The sequence below is a fragment of the Phaseolus vulgaris genome, chromosome 10, assembly GCF_051622355.1.
Source record: "Phaseolus vulgaris cultivar YP4 chromosome 10, ASM5162235v1, whole genome shotgun sequence".
Taxonomy (NCBI): domain Eukaryota; kingdom Viridiplantae; phylum Streptophyta; class Magnoliopsida; order Fabales; family Fabaceae; genus Phaseolus; species Phaseolus vulgaris.
The window spans coordinates 35,801,868-35,811,364 of record NC_143507.1 but is presented as its reverse complement, the minus strand read 5'-3'; the positions used below and the strand labels follow the sequence as shown (position 1 = coordinate 35,811,364).

General features: G+C 34.4%; 1 pseudogene; it reads left to right on the top strand.

Annotated features, from left to right (window-relative positions):
- Window positions 1–6,440: 6,440 nt before the first annotated feature.
- On the top strand, window positions 6,441–8,660 carry LOC150024757 (uncharacterized; annotated as a pseudogene).
- The last annotated feature ends 837 nt before the right edge of the window (window positions 8,661–9,497 follow it).

The following is a 9,497-nucleotide window of genomic DNA, read 5'->3' as shown; positions in this document are numbered from 1 at the left end:
CAAAGGTCGAGATGACATCTTGACCGTGGCCATTGGCACTGAAGAACACCCTATGCGTGTTCGTATGACTGGTTTCGGTATTGGTGTTAGACAATATTTTGGATCAGTTTCTTGACCTAGCTTTTCTGCAAATTCCAGTCAACAAATGATGAATCAATTAGCTGCACAATTGAAAGAGAGGTTGACTAGACAATTGACTAAGACCATAAAAAAACAAGTTACTCAAGAGTTAAGAGCTGAATTCGAGCAAAGATATAATCTAGTTTAACGAGTTGATGTAATTTATGCTCGCGGTCGAGCTAGCACCAAAGGTAGCTGTGATATGGAGGACTTTGAAGATGATGACACTGAATCCTCCTATCAGTGCATGTTATTTGATGATGGAAATCCTCCTCATGTATCCAGGAGTTTCAACCATCCACATCGTGATACAAAGTGATTTTTCTAGAGTGGTGGTTGAAAAAGTTAGAGATGCATCTGCTGCAGTTTCAGTGCCCACTTCAGAGGTTAATACAGTGGGAGAGACACTTGGAACATTTATTGCATGACCTACACATCTGATAAAGACCATTTCAAAAAATTATCAGGTATATTTCAATAAGGGCTATTAGTGTCAGAGTGGTTTTTAGATTTATACTTTATATTTGTTATTATATTTTGCAAGACTCTGGTACTAGATAGAATGCACCAAATCAACTCCAACCACAAGTCCAACCATATGTGAACCCAATCCAAGAGTTGGTTAGGGTTTCACATAAAATGTTTCAAGATTCTTGTGTGATTTCTTGGGATCCACATTATTTGGGGTTGATAATGGTGGTATACCATTGTACATAACCAAACAAGATGTCTTTAAAATCATCCAGGGCAATCAATTGTTGAACATCGCAGTTATTCAACTATGGATGATGTAAGTACTGTTAATAATTACGTGTTATTTATTCGAATGATGTTTCATGAATCATGTCACTCATATTTATATTAACAATGTAGGTATATAAATCAAATAATTATCAACATGGAAAATTTTGATACTTATGGTTTCCTTGAGCCCCAATCCATACAAAATTTAGGAATAAAAAACTTTATTGTCAGACTTACATTCAAAGATGGATTCAGACATAAAGAAAAATGATATATTTTGCTCCTTTTATAAATGAGTAAGTAAAACTTGTTACATTTAAAGTTTACATAATTATAAAAATGACTAATGAAATGTTTTATACTAGGTCTCACTGACAATTGATGCTTATTTGCCCCCATAAACAACACTGTTGTCTGGTTTTGTTCACTGCATAGAAAGCCGAGTCAAGATATGAAGACTGTAGTACAAAGGTATGTTAATGTAAATTATATAATTTATTGTGAATTACTAATGATTTTTCTCTTTTTAGTTCAATCAATGTATGCAGTGTCTCAGGGGGTAGGTCCACTTCATCATCACAAAATCTATATGTTGGATTTATCCTAAGGTTATTCACTTCTTCATTAAAACTATTAAGTTTTACTTTTTTAGTTCAATTAAATTAATTGTTACTTATATTTCATAATAGTCCAATAAGAAGCAAGGGAACTTTGAATGTGGTTATTATGTGATGCATTGGATGTGGATCATAACACGTGTGAGGATTATTGATGTGAGTTGATTTTAGATTTGTCCATTTTAAGGGTGACACTTTATTTATGATTTGGATTTTAGTAATTGTAAGGTGAGACTTAGGGAAGATCCCCACTGGACATGAACTTAACCAAATGGTTAAGTAAGTGTGAAGGTTCACTTCCAAAGACAAAAGGAAAAACACAATATATAGTGGAAATGATATAGAATTGCGAAATTGAAAGAACATAAAAGGAAAGAATTACGATGAAGGGAACCGAATTGAAAAATGGAAGTAAAAGCAAGAACATAAACACAATGAGCAAAGATGTAATGGAAAATGGAAGAAGAGATGAAGGAAAGAAAGCTTATGGTGATGGACAAGAGTGAACACGCCACTTGGAGTGTGGATTCTCCAAGATAAGTGAGGAGGGCAGCCACTTGTAGAGCTCTCACTCTCACAAGATAAGACCTAAGCTAAGAGAACACAAGTCTCACACAAATTGTGCAGAGTTTTCCTTCTATATCAAAATTCAACATGCCAATACAAGGAGTATGACCCTATTTATAGGGAGATGGTGCCCTTGAAAACAAGAAGTAAGGGTATGATGAGAAAAGCTAAAAGAAAGGTGCGGCCTTGCATTGACAAAGTCAATGCCGCACCATAAACCTAAACTTCTAGAAGTTAGGTCAAAATCCTACCCTAAAGGTTATGCTCAAGCTCAAGTGATAAGCACACCCCCTTATTATGCTAAAGGAAACCTATTCTACTGAAATTACAAATAAAAACACTAGCTGATGCTCAACCCCAAGGCTTGTGCTTTACTCCTCGTGATCCTCTAGGGTAGGCTAGGCACTGAAGCATTGGCTAGAGATGAATCCTGACCTAGCCCTGTGTCTTAAGTCATGCTCCTAGTCATCCTCCTAGAAGGCTGGGCTTGTGAGTGGGTGCACTCTCTTCTAGGTCCTCATCAATTATATACTCTTGGGAGCAGGTATTATGCGATTTTAAATGGTCTAACTTCTCATTATTGAATATTTAAAGTTAGTATGAACACTAATATACTCTTACATTTCTCAGCTTTTTGAAGATTCTGAGCCACTAAACAAAAAAAAATCTTGAAGAAATCCGTCAAGAATGGGCCAAGTACTTTCTACAAGTTAGGAATCAAAACATGCAATGATTTTGTAACTTTCTAACATATGTACATTTTCATTAGATGTAAATTATACAATTTTGATTAGTTTCAATAGCAATTATTATATTTCTCTACATATACAAATCAATATGGCTGGTATTCTGATTTTATTAAATTTACAGGTTTATAAATTTGGGAAAAAGCACGTTTTATTAGATTTATAAAAAAATGACACATTTTATCGGTGTAATATGGGGCTCAATTCATTAAAAAATGAGCTCCAATGGCACATTTTACACCAATTATGACCATAACTGGTGTAATATGGGCTTCATTCTTAACTCAAAATTGGCCCTATATGATACAGTTAATCGAGTCAACCAGTGTAATATAGGGGTTTACCAATTGTACATTTAAACTCCTATATTACATCGGTTGACTCGAATAACCGGTGTAATTTAGGACCACATATAACACTGGTGGCTTAACCGGTGTTATATGTAATTCACATCGATAACACCCACATCTACACCGATGACAAGACTGATGTAAAATGCCTCTTAGAACTGGTGTAAAATACCATTTTTGTATTAGTGTATTCAATTTTATCCAATATATCATCATCATGTTGCATCTTTCCCATACTTCATCTAAAAGATGAACAAAATTGAAACACAAGAATATTTCCATCAATAAACTTGTGTTTATTTTTAAAAGAAGTGCTCTCTTCATTGCTTGACTCCAAGCGTAATAATTTTCACAATCAAAAATTGTATGTTGATTAGCATCCCGAGTTTTCTCCCGAATGTAAAAAGTGGTTCAAATTTAAATTTAGTATTTAATTAGTCTTTGAAAACAAGATTTGAGTTTGCTTTTACTCAACTGTTTCCTGATCTTGGCATGACTATAATAACTCATTATGTATCTTTCCTTTTAAGTCTCATTAGTAAATGAACTGTATTAAGAATGCCTACTAGTGAAATAATACGTAAATTCAAAAGTGTGGTAATAAAGAATTTTATCAATTAAATGGTTTTCTATGTTATTATATACTTTACATTTTTCAATGACTTGTCATACTGTAAATTCTGAAAAAAGTCGTTTTTTTAATTGTGATTGGAATCTTAAATTATTTAATTAAAAAATAAATCGCTAACTTAAAAGCTATGTACTGAAGTTTTCTTGGAAATTTTGTTTGTATAATTTATATACGGTTTGAAACAAAGAGTATAGCATACACCTTCATAATAACATTCACTGTATCCCATACGCAATTATATATTTTAAGAGATTAAAGGAATTCATACACTTTCAAACTTTTTCTTCAAATTATTCTTTTAAAGTAAATATATATATATATATATATATTAAATTATAAATTTAATTAAGTTTTAAGTTTATATTTTTAGTTAAGTTTCTATTAAATTTTGTATATATGGAACATAAATTTTCTTTTATATTTTTCATTCAATTTCTTGTTGTTTAATTTTTTTTAATTAAAGGATATGACTATTATCTTATTTTATCATCTTATTTATTTTTATTATAGTTAATATAAAATAATATTATTGTTAAAACATAAAGTGATTTTTATTATTTTTATTAAAAATATATTAAATAATCAAGGGTTAGATGACTTCTCATTATCACCTATATGATACCACACTAATAATATAAGTGAGAATTACAATTTATTATCCAACATATTTTAAATAAAAGTAATAAGAGTTATTTACACTAAGAAAATCATGAAATAGAAACCAATTTTTAGAGACTAAAATAATTAGTTGCAATAGTAACTAAATTAGATATCATTTTAGAAACTAAAAAAAAGTTTGGTTTTTAAGTTAGTTTCTATTATTCTTAAATAGTTTGGTGTCTAATTAGCAACCAAGGTTTTAACTACCAATTATTTACACTAGTGCAAAAAGATTAAAAGAATACTCCTTATTAAGTGCGGGTTTGCGATTAAACGCATTTGTAAAAAACGCGGTGGCATTTTTGAAATTAATTTGATTTACAAATGCGGTTCCAGAGTAAAACCGCATTTGTAAATGCTTTTTACCCTAAAAATTTGAAGCGCGCCACTCCAGTTTTAGACTTTCACTTTCTTCTCCGCTCTGCCCTTCGTTTCCACTGTTCTTGCGCGCGCGTCCTCTCTGCATTTTCCTTCCTTTTCACCATTGTAAGTTTCGTTCATCATTCATTCATTCATTTTCGTTCCTTACTTCGTTGGCATTGGCATTTTCGTTCCTTACTTCGTTGGCGCATTTGCATTTTAGGTTACTATTCCATTGTATTTGCTGTTTCATATTTGGTCTTCGCTGGTCTGTACCTGCTCCGCCACCGCCATCGCTTCCGCCGCCGCCTTTGTCGCGTGCCTCTGCCACTCCGATCACCAGCAACCTTGGTTCACGGAAAGGTTGGTGTTCTATTTAAATTTTTTTGAATTTTTATTTAATATTTTGAATTTATATTTTTGTGTATTATAATTTATATATTATTATATATAAATTTGTATTATATAATTTGTATTTTCTTAAATTTATATTATATATTTAGTTAGTTGTTAATTACGTTTTAATACAAGTTTTATGTTATGTTAGTTGTTACTTTTAGAATAGAATTATCGTGTTTGGATTGAGTCCGGGGGTGTTCGACCCTCGGCAAATGTGTGAGATAGAATACTAATTATTAGAAAATCCTAACTATTCCAGAATATATAATGGATCGAGGTTGGATTAATGCTGTTCGTATAAGTGATGAGTACAAAAGGGGAGTAGAGGAATTTATACAATTTGCGCAGCGTAACGCGATTATTAGTGGTCATGATGGAGCAAAGATCAGGTGTCCGTGCGTTAACTGTTTGAATGGAAGGATATTGGATGTGAATATCATGAGGGAACACCTGCTATGTGATGGGTTTCTTCGATCTTATACAACTTGGACATGGCATGGTGAATTATTAAATTTACCACGTGTTTCCGTAACTGAAGAATATGTGGGTTCTACCATGGATGAAGTAGTACACGATGATGGAGATGATGATCGATTGGAGGACATGATTCGTGATGTGGGAGCTGAGTGTTTTGCAAAAGCGCATGGATATGGAAGTATGTCAAGAGATGCAGAGACTCCTTTGTATCCTGGATCAACTAACTTCACACGGTTGTCGGCGGTGTTAAGATTGATGAATTTGAAGGCAATAAACGGATGGACTGATAAAAGCTTCACGGAATTGCTCCAGCTATTGAAGGATATGCTTTCAGAGGGAAATACTCTACCTAATAGTAATTATGAGGCCAAAAAGATTCTTTGTCCAATGGGTATGGAGTACAAAAAGATACATGCATGTCCTAATGATTGTATATTATACTGGAAAGGTTTTGAATTGTTGAAAAGTTATCCGAGGTGTGGGTTATCGCGTTATAAGTTGAAACAAAAAGATGATGATTCTATTGATGAGATGGAAAAGCATGGACCCCCAATGAAGGTTATGTGGTATCTTCATCATTCCAAGGATGAAGCGTTTGTTTGCAAACCCAGACGATGCTAAGAATCTTAGATGGCATGCAGATGAGAGGAAATGCGATGGCATGTACCGACATCCAGCTGATTCTATTCAATGGAAGAAATTTGATGATGACTTTCCAGAATTTGGTAAAGAATCAAGAAATATTCGACTTGGTTTAGCTACAGACAGAATGAATCCGTATGGTAATATGAGTACAAATCACAGTTCATGGCCTGTATTACTAGTTATTTACAACTTACCTCCTGGATTGTGCATGAAGCGAAAATACATGATGTTGTCTATGATGATATCCGGTCCGAAACAACCAGGGAATGATATTGATGTTTATCTAAATCCCCTAATTGAAGATTTGAAGTTAATGTGGGACCAGGGTGTCGAAGTATTTGACGGATTTGCTAATGAAACTTTCAAGCTTCATGCCATGTTATTTTGCACCATCAATGACTTTCCGACATATGGTAACTTATCAGGTTATAGTGTTAAGGGTCACAAAGCGTGTCCAATATGCAAAGAAGACACTGCTTCTCAACAATTGAAACATGGAAGGAAAACAGTATATCTTCGGCATCGGAGGTTTCTTAGAAGTCATCATCCTTACCGGAGGTTGAAAAAAGCCTTTAATGGACACCAAGAGGGTAGTGGTCCACCAACTCCATTAACCGGTGTTGAGGTTTACGAAAAGGTAAATAACATAGACCACACCTTCGGTAAGTAAAAAAAGAAGTCATCTGTGACAAATATTTGGAAGAAGAAATCAATCTTCTTTGATCTTCCGTACTGGTCGAGGTTAGAAGTCAGACATTGTATAGATGTAATGCATGTTGAGAAGAATGTGTGTGATAGCTTAATTGGTACACTTCTTAACATTAACAGGAAGACGAAGGATGGTCTAAATGCTCGTTTAGATTTGATTGAGATGAACATACGCGACGAGTTGGCACCCATACAAATGGGTAAGCATACATATTTGCCTCCAGCCTGTTACACAAAGTCAAAAGATGAAAAAAATAGTTTTTGTCAATGTCTAAAAGGTGTGAAAGTGCCACAAGGACATTCCTCAAATGTGAAGAGCCTAGTGTCAATGCAAGATTTGAAGTTAATTGGGTTGAAGTCTCATGATTGTCACATCTTGATGCAATAGTTGTTGCCGGTAGCTATCCGTGGGATCTTACCAAAACATGTTAGACATACCATAACCCGTTTGTGCTCATTCTTCTCTTCCATCTATTGTAAAGTCATTGATCCCTCAAAACTAGATGAACTTCAAAATGAAATTGTTGTTATCTTGTGTGAATTGGAGATGTTTTTTCCTCCGTCTTTTTTTGACATCATGGTTCATCTAGTGGTGCATCTGGTAAGAGAGGTTAGATTGTGTGGATCAGTGTACTTAAGATGGATGTATCCTGTTGAGCGGTATATGAAAATTTTGAAAGGTTATGTGAAAAATCATTATCGTCCAGAGGCTTCAATGATTGAAAGGTACATAGCTGAAGAAAGTATTGAATTTTGTTCAGAGTACATGACAAAAGCAAATCCAATAGGTGTTCCAGCTAATTCATGGCACCACAGGCGTTCTACAAGTAAATGTTTACGTGGTGTGAATATTGTAAGCAAATCTCGATCAGAAGTCTTTCAAGCACATTTGTACATATTGAATAACACAAATGAAGTTGTACCTTACATAGAAGCTCATAAAGCCATTGTGAAGGCAAATAACCCAAGACAAGCAGAGAAATGGGTCTTGATGGAACATAATAGAACTTTCATGCCTTGGTTTAAAGACGAGGTGTTCAAGGATTCAACAGCATCAGAGACCTTGACTTGGTTGGCTGCTGGATTAAAGTTTGATGTCATCTCATGTACAGCGTACGAAGTGAATAATTGTATATTTTACACGAAGTCCATGGATGAAAAGAGTACAGTTCAAAATTCTGGTGTTACTCTTGAAGCCGAGTCAATGCAGTTTTCGACTTCGAAAGATACAAATCCAGTACTTGGATCAATGGCATACTATGGGTTTATAGAAGAGATATGGGAGATTGACTACACTAAGTTTTTCGTTCCAGTTTTCAAGTGTAAATGGGTTGACAATAAAAGTGGGGTTAAAATTGATGATTCAGGATTCACACTAGTGGACTTTCGAAAGATAGGGTATCGAGATAAGCCATTTATAATGGTTCAACAAGCATCTCAAGTTTTCTACGTGAAAGATCCTACGTCAAAACATTGGTATGTCGTTTTACACGGCAAAAAACAAGGGGAGACCATAGATGATATTGAAAATGGTGACCCCTGTTCATTCACACCAAAGATAATTAATAAAGATGACGATGTAGTTGATGATGTACATGCAACCCGTAAAGACCACAGTGAAGGAATTTACATATGAACTTTCAACCCCCATGCAACCTGTAAATAAGCATTTTAGATTTAGATTTTTATGTATTATTTTTATAAGATTTTAATTCGATGCAGATTAACTAATGTTTGTTACCTAATTTTTTTAACAGAGACATGGATGACGATCAGACCCCACTCAAACCTCGATTCGGACGAGGCAGCAGAGGACCTACTAGATTGAAGCGTCTCGCATTGAGACGTGCTGCTGGTGAGAAGACACGTGTTGACATTGACGTCAACACTGGAGTGACTTTTGGTCCTAAGGCAGATGAGTTTGTGAGCTATCTTGGAGTTGTTTCTCGTGAGAGGCTCTCCATTCTGATTAATTCATGGGATGAGGTGTTAGAGGTCGACTGTAACATGATCTGGGAGGATGTTCTGGTAAGCTTTACATTTTGATATAATGCTTTTTAATATTTATTGATTAATTTTAATTTGCTGATGTTATTTTGTAGGCAAACTTTGAAATTCCTGATGTGGAACCGCTTCGATCAAAGATTATATCCAATATTGGACTCAAATTTCGTACCTTTAAGTCAAGACTGACTTCGAGATACATTTTTGGCGACCTTGAAGATGAAAATCCATGTTTAAAGTACAAACATATTGATGAAGAGACATGACGTCTTTTTAAAGAAAGCCGTGAAAATGAGGCTTGGATGGTAAGTGAAGTAACTTTTTTGTTTATATAACATTAATAAGTTTATCTTATTTACTTCAGTTTGTTTATTTCAATTATGACAGGATCGTCGGAAAAAAGCTCAAGAGATAGCTTTGAAGAATCTTACCGAGCACGTTATGTCTCGTTCGGGGTATCGAAAACTTG